Genomic DNA, 12,173 nt, shown 5'->3' with positions numbered 1-12,173 from the left:
GTCAAAATAATTTAATTGTACATTTTAAGATAACTAAAAGAGTATGTATTAGTCCGTTTTCATGCTGCTGATAAAGACATACCCAAAGCCGGGTGCGGTGGCTCACACCTGTCATCCCAGCACTTTGGGAGGCCGAGGTGGGCAGATCACCTGAGGTCAGGAGTTTGAGACCAGCCTGGCCAACATGGTGAAACCCCGTCTCTAGTAAAAATACAAAACTTAGCCGGGCGTGGTGGCCCATGCCTGTAATCCCAGCTAATCAGGAGGCTGAGGCAGGAGAATTGCTTGAACTCAGGAGGTGGAGGTTACAGCGAGCCGAGATCATGCCACTGCACTCCAGCCTGGGTGACAGAGCGAGAATCAGTCTCAAAAAAAAAAAAAAAAAAACCCAGTCAGGCATGGTGACTCACTCCTGTAATCCCAGCACTTTGGGAGGCTGAGGTGGGAGGATCACCTGAGGTCAGGAGTTTGAGACCAGCCTAGCCAACATGGTGAAACCCCATCTCTACTAAAAATACAAAAATTAGCTGGGTGTAGTGGCCCGTGCCTGTTATCCCAGCTAATCATGAGGCTGAGGCTGCAGAATCACTTGAACATGGGTGGCAGAGGTGGCAGTGAGCTGAGATTGCACCACTGCAGTCCAGGCTGGGCAACAGAGTAAGACTTGGTCTCAAAAAAAAAAAAAAAAAAAAAGCATACCCTAGATTGGGTAATTTATTTAAAAAAAGAGACATACCCGAGACTGGGAAATTTATAAAGAAAATGAGGTTCCATGGACTCACAGTTCCACATGGCTGGGAAGGCCTCACAGTCATGGTGGAAGGAGAAAGGCACGTCTTACATGGTGGCAGGCAGAAGACAATGAGAGCCCAGTGAAAGCAGTTTCCCCTGATAAAACCATCAGATCTCATGAGACTTATTCACGACCTCCAGAACAGTCTGGGGGAAACCAGCCCCATGATTCATTTATCTCCCACCCAGTCCCTCCCACAACACATGGGAATCATGGGAGCTACAATTCAAGATGAGATTTGGGTGTGGACACCACAACACACGGGAATCATGGGAGATACAATTCAAGATGAGATTTGGGTGGGGACACCACAACACATGGGAATCATGGGAGATGCAATTCAAGATGAGATTTGGTTGGGGACACCACAATACATAGGAATCATGGGAGATACAATTCAAGATGAGATTTGAGTAGGGACACAGCCAAATCATATTAGAGTATAATTGGATTGTTTGTAACACAAAGGATAAATGCTTGAGGGCATGCAAGCTCCATTCTCCACGATGTGATGCAATGCTTCATAGCATTGCATGCTTGTATCAAAACATCCTCTCTGCACGGTGCATTGAACATGAATTATGCCATGTTGATTGTGTGTGATATCTGATGTATACAAAAACGGAGGTCAAGGCCCAAACACTGGGAGCACCAATGTCCAAGAGCATGAGAAGCTGGAGGTCCCGGTTCCAGGTAAGGAAAAGAGAATATAGTCTCCCTTCATCTGCATTTTCATTCTCTGCAAATCCCTCAGTGGAGAGGACAGTACCCATCCCCATTGGTGAGGGTGGTCTTTACTCAGTCTACCTATTCAAATGCTCATCTCTTCCCAAAACACCCTCGCAGACACACCCAGTGTGGGTGTGAAAAATGGGAGTTGAACAATGAGAACACATGGACACAGGGAGGGGAACATCACACACCAGGGCCTGTCGGGGGGTGGGGGGATAGGGGAGGGAAAGCATTAGGAGAAATACCTAATGTAGATGACAGGTTGATGGGTGCAGCAAACCACCATGGCACATGTATACCTGTGTAACAAACCTGCACGTTCTGCCCATGTACCCCAGAACTTAAAGCATAATAATAATAATAATAAAATCTCATGCACCCTAAATATATACAGCTACTATATATCCACACAACATATACATAAATATATACACCTACCATGTACCCACAAAAGACAAAAATTTTAAAACACAAAGAGAAAGGAAACAGTGAAAATCAACAGACAGAGGTAAGAGACAACCTCCTATTCAGTGTTGCCGTGGTTCAGTAGAAAAATCCGTCCCACTTCAGGGCTGGAGAGACCCTCAGGGTCATCCATCATAGCCCACGGAGGTGCCATAAAAAATAATACTCAGGGATCTTCATCTTCAATAAATAAAGACTCTCTTTACCTTTCCGGGGTTATAAAGAATCTTCAATGGACCGTGCCTTTCTCTTGGAAGTATCTTGGGTCTTCGCTGTCGAATTCCTAGGTCATGGAAGAAATTGTGTGAAAGGTAGAAGGTAAATTTTATTCTGGAATATAGGGTCCAGGAAAGGGTCTGGGGGCCTCATGAATCATCTGAAATTAGGTGCAAAACTTTGCACGTATGAGTATGTCTGCACCATGTCTAGATGGAGGGTTCTGAGCTTTCATCACATGTGGAAAGGGGTCTGAGAAAGCAAGCAAGCAAGAAAGCAAGCAAGAGTGAAAGAGGGGGTAGGGAGGGAAGGAGGAGGATGGGGGAGGAGCGAAAGAAACAGAAAGAAAGAAGGGAAAAAGAAAGAAAAAGAAAGAAGGAAGGAAAGAAAGAAAGAAAGAAAAAGAGAAAAGAAAAGAAAGAAAGGAAGGACGGAAGGAGGGAGGGACGGAAGGAAGGAAGGAGCGAGAGAAGGAAGGAAGGAAGGAGCAAGAGAAGGAAGGAAGGACAGAGCGAGAGAAGGAAGGAATGAAAGAAGGAAGGAAGGAAAGGAGGGAGGAAGGGAGGCAAGGAGGGAAGGGAAGGGAAGGCAGAGAGGGAGAAACAAAGAGAGAAATAAAAAGAAAGAGAAAATTTGAGACTTCATAGAGAAGCAAGGGACTCTTGTCTGACCTTGGACCATGGGCTGATAAAAATGGCTTCTCCCTTTCTTTCTCACAGGCAGATACGGCTGATTCCCCAGATGTTAGATTCCACTTCGGATTAAGGGCTGTTTCCTAGTAGCCTGTTGTGAAAATACAATCCACAGAGTGTAAATGAGCAAATTTTTAGAGTTTTCCTAAACATCCCTACTTGTTATTTTACTAACAACTCCTGCTCCAAAGCACTGCTTGGCGAATCTCATGAAGTTCAGCTGGATCTGAAAGCAACTGAAATTCCCACAGTTTGGGGAAAAGGGGCTGTTATCAGGGCCTTGTGGGTTTCGTACATAGTCGGGATAGATGCAATTATGGCATCCCGATTACTTGTTATCCATTACAGTTAGTTCAGCATCGTGACTAACGATTGATTTAGTGTTCAGTATGGTATTTGGTTAGCAACAGTGTGTGCAGTAAGTTGTAAATACTGCTTTCAGCATGATTTGGGCTAAAAGGATGTAGTCACTCTTTTCCAATTCAAATACAAATCACAAAAATGTGACCTCAGCATGGTGTTGATTTTTGAGGGGATACTTGTCCAAATATATTCCATTGACTGTTGTTTGTGCCTTTACCTTTTTTTTTTTTTTTTTTTTTTTGAGGTGGAGTTTCGCTCTTGTTGCCCAGGCTGGAGTGCAATGGCGCCATCCTGGCTCACTGCAACCTCTGCCTCCCGGGTTCAAGCCATTCTCCTGCCTCAGCCGCCCGAGTAGCTGGAATTACAGGCATGCACTACCACAGCTGGCTAATTTTTTTGTCTCAAAAAAATATAATAATTATTAGGGAATTGTTTATTCTGTAATATTATTATTTATGTAAGTAATTTGTGAACATATCCAACTTTGAAATGTGTAATATTATATAAAGTTAAGCACCTCTTCTTTTGTCACCAGGCAATGTCGTCATTCAGTAGGAAATGCTATTTTGAGATGTGTGTGCATGTGTGTGCGTGTGTACACACACGGTTTGTACACATAGATGTGTATACACTCAAACTGTGCATATGATATGTGTGTCTATAAATACATATTACTAACTCTATATGTCTGTATATATTTTTCTGTACATGCGAGACATATATAATATATAATTATTAATAAGTGCTTATAGCAACATAGATTGCTTTTGTAAGTTTTGTAGATAAATTGTATCATATGGAGTATTTCGCAACTTGAATTATTTTTACTCCATAATATATTTGCAATCTCAATATGTTGAACAAGTTGACCTGGTTGATTCTCTGGTTCTTCACACATTTCTGTTTAATGATGGTACAGGGAATTGAACACTGACCTCTTACATCGTCCTCAAACAGTTTTACTTTTATTGATGTAGAATACATTGTTGCAAGCTTTTCTCCCTAAACACTCTTGCACCACACACGAATGTTACTTCATTGGCAGGATGTTGACTAGTTCTTACCCGATATTTCCATTTCTTTTTTTTTTTTTTGAGATGGAGTCTCGCTCTGTCACCCAGGCTGGAGTGCAGTGGTGCAATCTCAGCTCACTGCAACCTTCGCCTCCCGGGTTCAAGCAATTCTCCTGCCTCAGCCTCCCACCTAGCTGAGACTATTTAGAGGCACCCGCCACCACGCCCAGCTAATTCTTTGTATTTTTAGTAGAGACGGGGTTTCACCATGTTGGCCAAGATGGTCTCGATCTCCTGACCTCAGGTGATCTGTCCACCTTGGCCTCTCAAAGTACTGGGATTACAGGCGTGAGCCACCGTGCCTGGCCTCTTGTTTTGTTTTTAATTATTTTGTGTGATTTTGTTTTACATGCATATCATGTAAACAGAATACAGTCAGTTTTTTTAAAAAAATATCTTCTCAGCATCATCAATTTAATTCTATTTTTCTTTATTAATCATCAGTACACCTGTGATCCCAGCTACTCGAAAGGCTGAGGCAGGAGAATCGCTTGAACCCAGGAGGTGAAGATTGCAGTGACCCAAGATGGAACCACTGCACTCCAGCCTGGGCGACAGAGCGAGATTCCATCTCACAACAAAAGAAAGCACGCTATTGATCTCACTTACCCCACAGAACAGTCCTGACTTCCTTCCTAGCTGCAGGAGGGAAATTGTGGAGAGCAGCCATCTCCCATCCTTGGAGTTGTTTCCCTAAGTAAATCATGAGGCCACTTTTGCAGGAAATCCATACGCTGCCGGGAAGAGCTGATGCAACTAAATGAAGAAAGCTCTTGGCTTCTGGTGGCTCACAGCTGACTGACTGTTCCTTCCCCCTGAGCAATGAAGGTGAGTGTGGTGGGTGCTGTCCCGCTGGAATCACACAGTAGTGTCTGCCAGACACAGAGATGGAAGGGCGGATTGCTTCAGGAGCTTCCTGGGGTTCCTGCAAAAAAAATGCCATAAATTCGGTGGCTAAAACTACAAGAATCTATGCTCTCCCAGTCCTGGAAGCTGGTAGTCTCAGATCAAGGTATCTCAAGGACATGCTCCCTCCAGAGACTCTAGGGGAAGATCCTTTCTGCCTCTGCCAGCTCCTGGGGGCTCCAGGTGTCCCTGGGCTTGTGGGTGCGTCACTTTAGTCTCTGCCTCTGTCTCCACGTGGCCTTCTCCTCTGTGTCTGTCTCCTCTCTGTCTCTTAGAAGGACACCTGTCATTGATTTAGGGACCACACAGATAATTCAGGATGATCTCATCTTCAGGTCCTTTATTTAGTTACATCTGCAAATACCCCTTTTTCAAATAAGGTCTCAATCACAGATTCTGAGGATCAGGACATGGACATACCTTTTTGGGGGATCACAGTTGAATCTACTTCACTTGTATCCAGTTCCCTCCAGAGGCTCTCAGGGAGGGTCCTTCCTGCCTCTCCCAGCTCCTGGGGGCTCCAGGTGTCCCTGTGCTTGTGGCCCCATCACTCCAGTCTCTGCCTCCATCTCCACGTGGCCTCCTCCTCTGTGTCTGTGTCTCCTCTTCTGTCTCTTACAAGGACACCTGTCATTGGATTTATGGCCCACCCAGATAATTCCAGAGGATCTTATCTTGAAATCTTTCATTCAATTACATCTGCAGAGATTCCTTTTCCAAATAAGGTCCCATTCACAGGTTCTGGGGATTAGGACATGAACATGTCTTTTGGGGGAACCACAGTTCAGTCCACTACAATTGTATCCACTTCCCTCCAGAGAATCTAGGGGAGGGTCCTTCCTGCCTCTCCCAGCTCCTGGGGGCTCCAGGCATCCCTGGGCTTGTGGCCGCGTCACTGCAGTCTCTGCCTCCATCTCCACGTGGCCTTCTCCTCTGTGTTTGTGTCTCCTCTTCTGTCTTTTAGAAGGACATCTGTCGTTGTATTTAGGACCCACCCTAATCCAGGATGATCTCATGTTAAGTTAGTTTCACCTGCAAAAAAAAAAAAAATTGTGTCCAAACAGGGTTTCACTCGTAGGTACTGGGACTCAGGATGTGCACCCCTTCTGTTTGCCACGATCCTTTATCTCTTCAGCATCCAGCAGCCTGCTGCACACTGCTGTGGACTAATAAAGGCATGAGGGAGACGATCGGAGAAAGAGAATACGGCAGAAGTGTGAGTCAGACTCCGGGGGCGATGGAATGGTGGAGATGCAGAAATGCAAATTTGCAAATTCGTCTACCCATTTGCTTTGCCCCGGAGCCCAGCGCAGAGCTGGGGAAGGCAGCTCCGCGGAAGGCAGAGCCCTGCTCTGCCTGGGGTGAGCTCATGGAAGCATTCCAGAAAACAGTGATTAGGCACCTACTGTGTATCAGGCACCATGGAGGTCCTGATACATGCGTCCACAGGCTGAGAAGGTGGATGATGGCAAAGGGCGTCAACACCTCTGGGCTGGGGACAGGCTTAAAATTGGGGAAGAGACTCAGGGGGCCTTGAGCGTCATGTGGTATCACACAGGCACCCTAGAGAGAGAAGGTGCGTTGGAGATGTTTCTCATTTAGAAAAATAAACTGAGCTCTCTCGGCCAGCACGCATTTAATTTTACATAAACATGTTCCATCATAAATCTAACTGATTTTCAACATGAACGTAAAATATAAAACCTGCTCTAGGATTTATTTCCAAAAAGATGTTACATCAGAATCGCCTGAATCATCAGACTCATCTGGTCTGGAAAAGCTGGATTCATCCAACGAACCTTCAGCCAACAACTGTTGTAGAACGATGTTAATATCACATGTGGCAATGATATGTTTTCTAGGATTCGACATTTTCAGCGATCGAGAATGATTATATTTCAAATGGAAATACCACTATTAAGACAGAATGGTATAAATAGGATGACGTCTTCCGTTTCCAAAGTTGACATATTAGAATGATGAGAAAATAATCATAAAAATGACATACAGAGGCTGAGCACGGTGGCTCACGCCGGTCATCCTAGCACTTTGGGAAGCCAAGGTGGACGGATCACCTGAGGTCAGGAGTTCAAGACCAGCCTGGCCAAGACGGTGAAACTCCGTCTCTACTAAAAATACAAAAATTAGCCCGACGTGGTGGCGGGCACCTGTAATCCCAGCTACTCGGAAGGCTGAGGCAGGTGAATTGCTTGAACCCAGGAGGCGGAGGTTGCAGGGAGCCGAGATCACAACCATTGCACTCCAGCCTGGGCAACAGAGCGAGGATCCATCTCAAAAAAAACAAAAGATACTGTGTGGCAATGTTATCTCAGAGTAAATGCTGCTGCCACAAGTACAGCCCGTGAGTATTCTCGGGGCAAACAGGAAGAGGGTTGAAGCTAGAGAGACACTCGCTCTTCCCACCACCTCTTAACGTCCTATTTGTGCTTCAAGGACACTCAGTCCCTTGTTATATCCATAAATCCCTTCTCCTGCCAGCCCAGCAGTGAGGGCCCCATTGCCCATTACCTATCTATAGGGAACCAGCCCTGCAGGCATGCAGAGACCCCTGAGACAGTCTTCCTCATGTCCACTCATCATAGCCCCAAAAGCTAACACCCAGGGATGGGCTGTAACCCGCTTGAGGTTAGAAGGTCACTGACGTTACAGGAGTCCGCACTGACACCCAGGGGCCCTGACTCCTGGCACGCTGGATATTGCTGAGAGGCAGAGGCTGCTCTGGGACACACCTGTTCTTACCTGGTCCCCAGGATCCCGGTCTTTTGAACAGGGCTGCTTTGCACGATACCCTCAGGTACCTGCCTCCCAGTGCTCTGTCCTTCTCAGATGGCTCAGGGCTGTGGTTCCTGGGAAAAGCTTCGGGATGAGGTTTCCTGCCATGTTTCCCCATGGGTCAGAATAATGTCATATTGATTGTGGAAATCAGCAGCACTGCTTACTTTTTTTTTTTTTTCAGGCGGAGTCTCGCTCTGTCACCGAGGCTGGAGTGCAGTGGTGCAATCTCTGCTCACTGCAACCTCTGCCTCCTGGGTTCAAGTGATTCTCCTGACTCAGCCTCCCGAGTAGGTGGGACTATGGGCTCCCACCACCATGTCCAGATAATTTTTGTCTTTTTAGTAGAAATGCGGTTTTGCCACGTTGGCCAGGCTGGTCTCGAACTGCTGACCTCAGGTGATCCGCCCACCCCAGCTAATTTTTGTATTTTTAGTAGAGACGGGGTTTCATCATGTTGGCCAGGCCGGTCTCGAACTCCTGACCTCGTGATCCGCCCGCCTTGGCCTCCCAAAGTGCTGGAATTACAGGCTTGAGCCACCGCACCTGTCCTAGGTATGTTCGTTTAACAATACTGTAGGGTATACTTAAATATTTGTTAGGCTCAATTCCTGGTGGCTTAGTCATTCTGCCCTGGGGATTGTCCTTGCTTCACACTGGTTCCAGAAACTCCTCACGGCCCCCACAATGAATTCCTGGTGGCTTAGTCATTCTGCCCTGGGGATTGTCCTTGCTTCACAGTGGTTCCAGAAACTTCTCATCACCCCCACAATGAATTCCTGGTGGCTTAGTCATTCTGCCCTGGGGATTGTCCTTGCTTCACACTGGTTCCAGAAACTTCTCACCGTCCCACAATGAATTCCTGGTGGCTTAGTCATTCTGCCCTGGGGATTGTCCTTGCTTCACACTGGTTCCAGAAACTTCTCACGGCCCCCACAATGAATTCCTGGTGGCTTAGTCATTCTGCCCTGGGGATTGTCCTTGCTTCACACTGGTTCCAGAAACTTCTCACCGTCCCCACAATGAATTCCTGGTGGCTTAGTCATTCTGCCCTAGGGATTGTCCTTGCTTTACACTGGTTCCAGAAACTTCTCACCGTCCCCACAATGAATTCCTGGTGGCTTAGTCATTCTGCCCTGGGGATTGTCCTTGCTTCACGCTGGTTCCAGAAACTTCTCATCGTCCCCACAAAGGGAGCAGATTATGTACAGCACGTGGTGGTTGACTCCGCAATGACACTCAGGTTTAGACGAATGAGGACAGCTTATCTCCTTATCATCCCACTCCTCACTCCAGTTATCCGTACCCTTCTGTCTTTATATCCAGCTTTGCCTGTGCTGAGAAGCAGCCTCTCAAGGCAAGAAGTAAGAATACTCTGATTCCGACTTGCTGACAAATTGCTGGTTCTTGGAATTGTGTGGCAGGTATATTTGCCAAACCACTTACAAAAAAAAGTTAGGGTGGATTTTATGTTATGTGATTTTTTACCACAATAATAATAATTATTAATAAAGCCTTTAGTGACTTCCTTATAAATCTCCTTTCTTTTTTTTTTTTTTTTTTTTAAGACGGAGTCTCGCTCTGCCGCCCAGGCTGAAGTGCAGTGGTACAATCTCGGCTCACTGCAAGCCCCGCCTCCCAGGTTCACACCATTCTCCCGCCTCAGCCTCCCAAGTAGCTGGGACTACAGGCGCCCGCCACCACGCCCGGCTGATTTTTTGTATTTTTAGTAGAGATGGGGTTTCACCGTGTTAGCCAGGATGGTCTCGACCTCCTGACCTCGTGATCTGCCCGCCTAGGTCTCCGAAAGTGGTGGGATTACAGGTGTGAGCCACTGCGCCCAGCCGTAAATCTCTTATATGAACTATGAACAAACATCACCTAGGAGATGGGAAAAGACCCATCTCCCTTCAATATGCAGCCGTACAATCATAGAGTGGAGGCCCTGTTTCTGTTCCATTCATTCGGTTTTCATTTTATTGTATTGATCTTTATTTATTTTTGAGACAGGGTGTTGCAGTTTCCCCCAGGCTGGAGTCATCCTCCTGCCTCAGCCTCCCAAGTAGCTAGGACTACAGACATGGGCCACCCGTGCCTGCCTGGCTAAATCGTTTTTGGATGTTTTCCCTCTCAGAGGTCCAGACACCAAGTAACTTGGAGATCTAGGGCTCCAGGATGGGTGACGTGTGTTATTCTATTTTGCATCGAAAAGAGGCTGTCTCTTTGTTTGTTTGTTTTGAAACACAGTCTCACTCTGTTGCCCAGACTGGAGTGCAGTGGCATGATCTCAGCTCACTGCAACCTCCACCTCCCGAGTTCAAGCCATTCCCTTGCCTCAGCCTCCTGAGTAGCTGAGATTACAGGTGCACACCACCCTGCCCAGGAAATGCTATTTTGAGATGTGTGTGTATGTGTGTGTCTGTGTGTGTGCGTGTGTGTGTACAAACTGTGTTTGTACATGTAGATGTGTATATACTCAAACTGTGCATATGATATGTGTGTCTATAAATACATATTACTAACTCTATACGTCTGTATATATTTTTCTGTACATGCGAGACATATATAATATATATAATTATTAATAAGTGCTTATAACAACATAGATTGCTTTTGTAAGTTTTGTAGATACATTGTATCATACGGAGTATTTCACAACTTGAATTATTTTTACTCCATAATTTTTACACCATGCCCAGGTAGTTTTTTTGTATTTTTGGTAGAAATGGGGTTTCCCCATGTTGCCCAGGCTGTTCTCAAACCCCTGACCTCAAGCGATCCACCCACCTCAGCCTCCCAAAGTGCTCGGATTCCAGACGTGAGCCACCCCGCCTGGTTCACTGTGTTTTCAAAAACCCTCCAACCTGCTGCCAGGGCTAATGACATTGTCGATGAAATACAATCGCTCAAATTATCCAAAATTATTTTCAACAGGGACACACTAGGAAAACACAGCTGTGTTTACTTTCAGCATCTGCATTTACACATTTCCCACCAAAAATCATATGATTACAGTCAGCACATAACGCAACGACATCAATTGTGCCGGGCTGTGGGATTGGGTGCACTGAGAATAGTGCAGTCAGTTGGAGTTCAGTCCTTCTGGCCCCTTCGGAACAGCACTGGAGAGAAGAAACATCACCAGGCTAAAATAAATACTTGGAGAGTCCAAAAGAAGGTGCATTTTGGACGGCTATATTTTTAACACGTTTTTGAAAACTCACGCATGTAACAGAGTCTCAGGTGATCTGCCCTTGTGGTTCAGACACTTTTATTTCCTGTCACTTGAACCTGGGAGGCGGAGGCTGCAGTGAGCCGAGGTTGTGCCACTGCACTCCAGCCTGGGCGACAGAGAGAGACTCTGTCTCAAAAAAAAATAAATCAAACGAGAATGGATGGTTTCTAGGGCATGACTTTCCAGCTCCCTTAGATAGGCATTTGGGCAAGATAAAAGAAAAAAAAAAAAAAACAGAGCTTCGTCCTCACGTTAAGGTGACCCTTCCATCAGATTGATGAAAAGTAATGGCGGTTTTTGCCACTGCTTTTGTGAACCCTGAAGACATCAGACAGGTGGCGGTAAGTTTAGAAAGTTTATCTTTTCAGGGTTGACGACGGGCACCTGTGACACACCCTAAGGAGGTCCCGATGACACGTACCCAAGGTGGTTGGGGCAAAACTTGGTTTTATACATTTTAGAAAGGCATGAGACATCAATCCACATATGTAAGAAGTACATTGGTTCAGTCTGGGAAGGTGGGACGAGTTCAAAGGCAGGAAGACCCTACGCGGGAAGGGGGTTTCCAGATCACAGATAGATAAGAGACAAATGGCTGCCTTATTCTGAGTTTCTGATGAGCGTTTCTAAAGGAGGCAATCAGATTTGCATCTATCTAAGTGAGCACAGGGGCAACTTTGAATAAAGTGGGAGGCAGGTTGGCCCTAAGCAGCTCCCAGCTTGAATGGAGACTGGAAGCAGGGAGGGGGATTCCAGGTCCAGAGAGATGAATGACTACATTCTTATATATATATATAATATATATATAATATATATTATATATATTTTTTATATATATTATATATATTTAATATATATTTATATATATTTATATATTTTATATATTTTTTATATTATATATATTA

The 12,173-nt window shown here is 45.6% G+C and overlaps 1 long non-coding RNA gene across 1 annotated transcript; it reads right to left on the bottom strand.

Annotated features, from left to right (window-relative positions):
• Positions 1–395: 395 nt before the first annotated feature.
• On the bottom strand, positions 396–9,500 carry LOC107970980 (uncharacterized). The gene is made up of 5 exons (XR_001713924.4): positions 8,001–9,500; positions 5,661–6,272; positions 4,944–5,259; positions 2,878–2,989; positions 396–2,273 (listed from the first exon to the last, which is right to left on the bottom strand). It is a non-coding gene; the product is annotated as an uncharacterized LOC107970980 (long non-coding RNA).
• Positions 9,501–12,173: the final 2,673 nt, after the last annotated feature.

Source organism: Pan troglodytes, chromosome Y, assembly GCF_028858775.2.
Source record: "Pan troglodytes isolate AG18354 chromosome Y, NHGRI_mPanTro3-v2.0_pri, whole genome shotgun sequence".
NCBI classification, from domain to species: Eukaryota; Metazoa; Chordata; class Mammalia; order Primates; family Hominidae; genus Pan; species Pan troglodytes.
The sequence above is the reverse complement of the archived record's forward strand: the minus strand, read 5'-3'. Positions and strand labels throughout refer to the sequence as shown.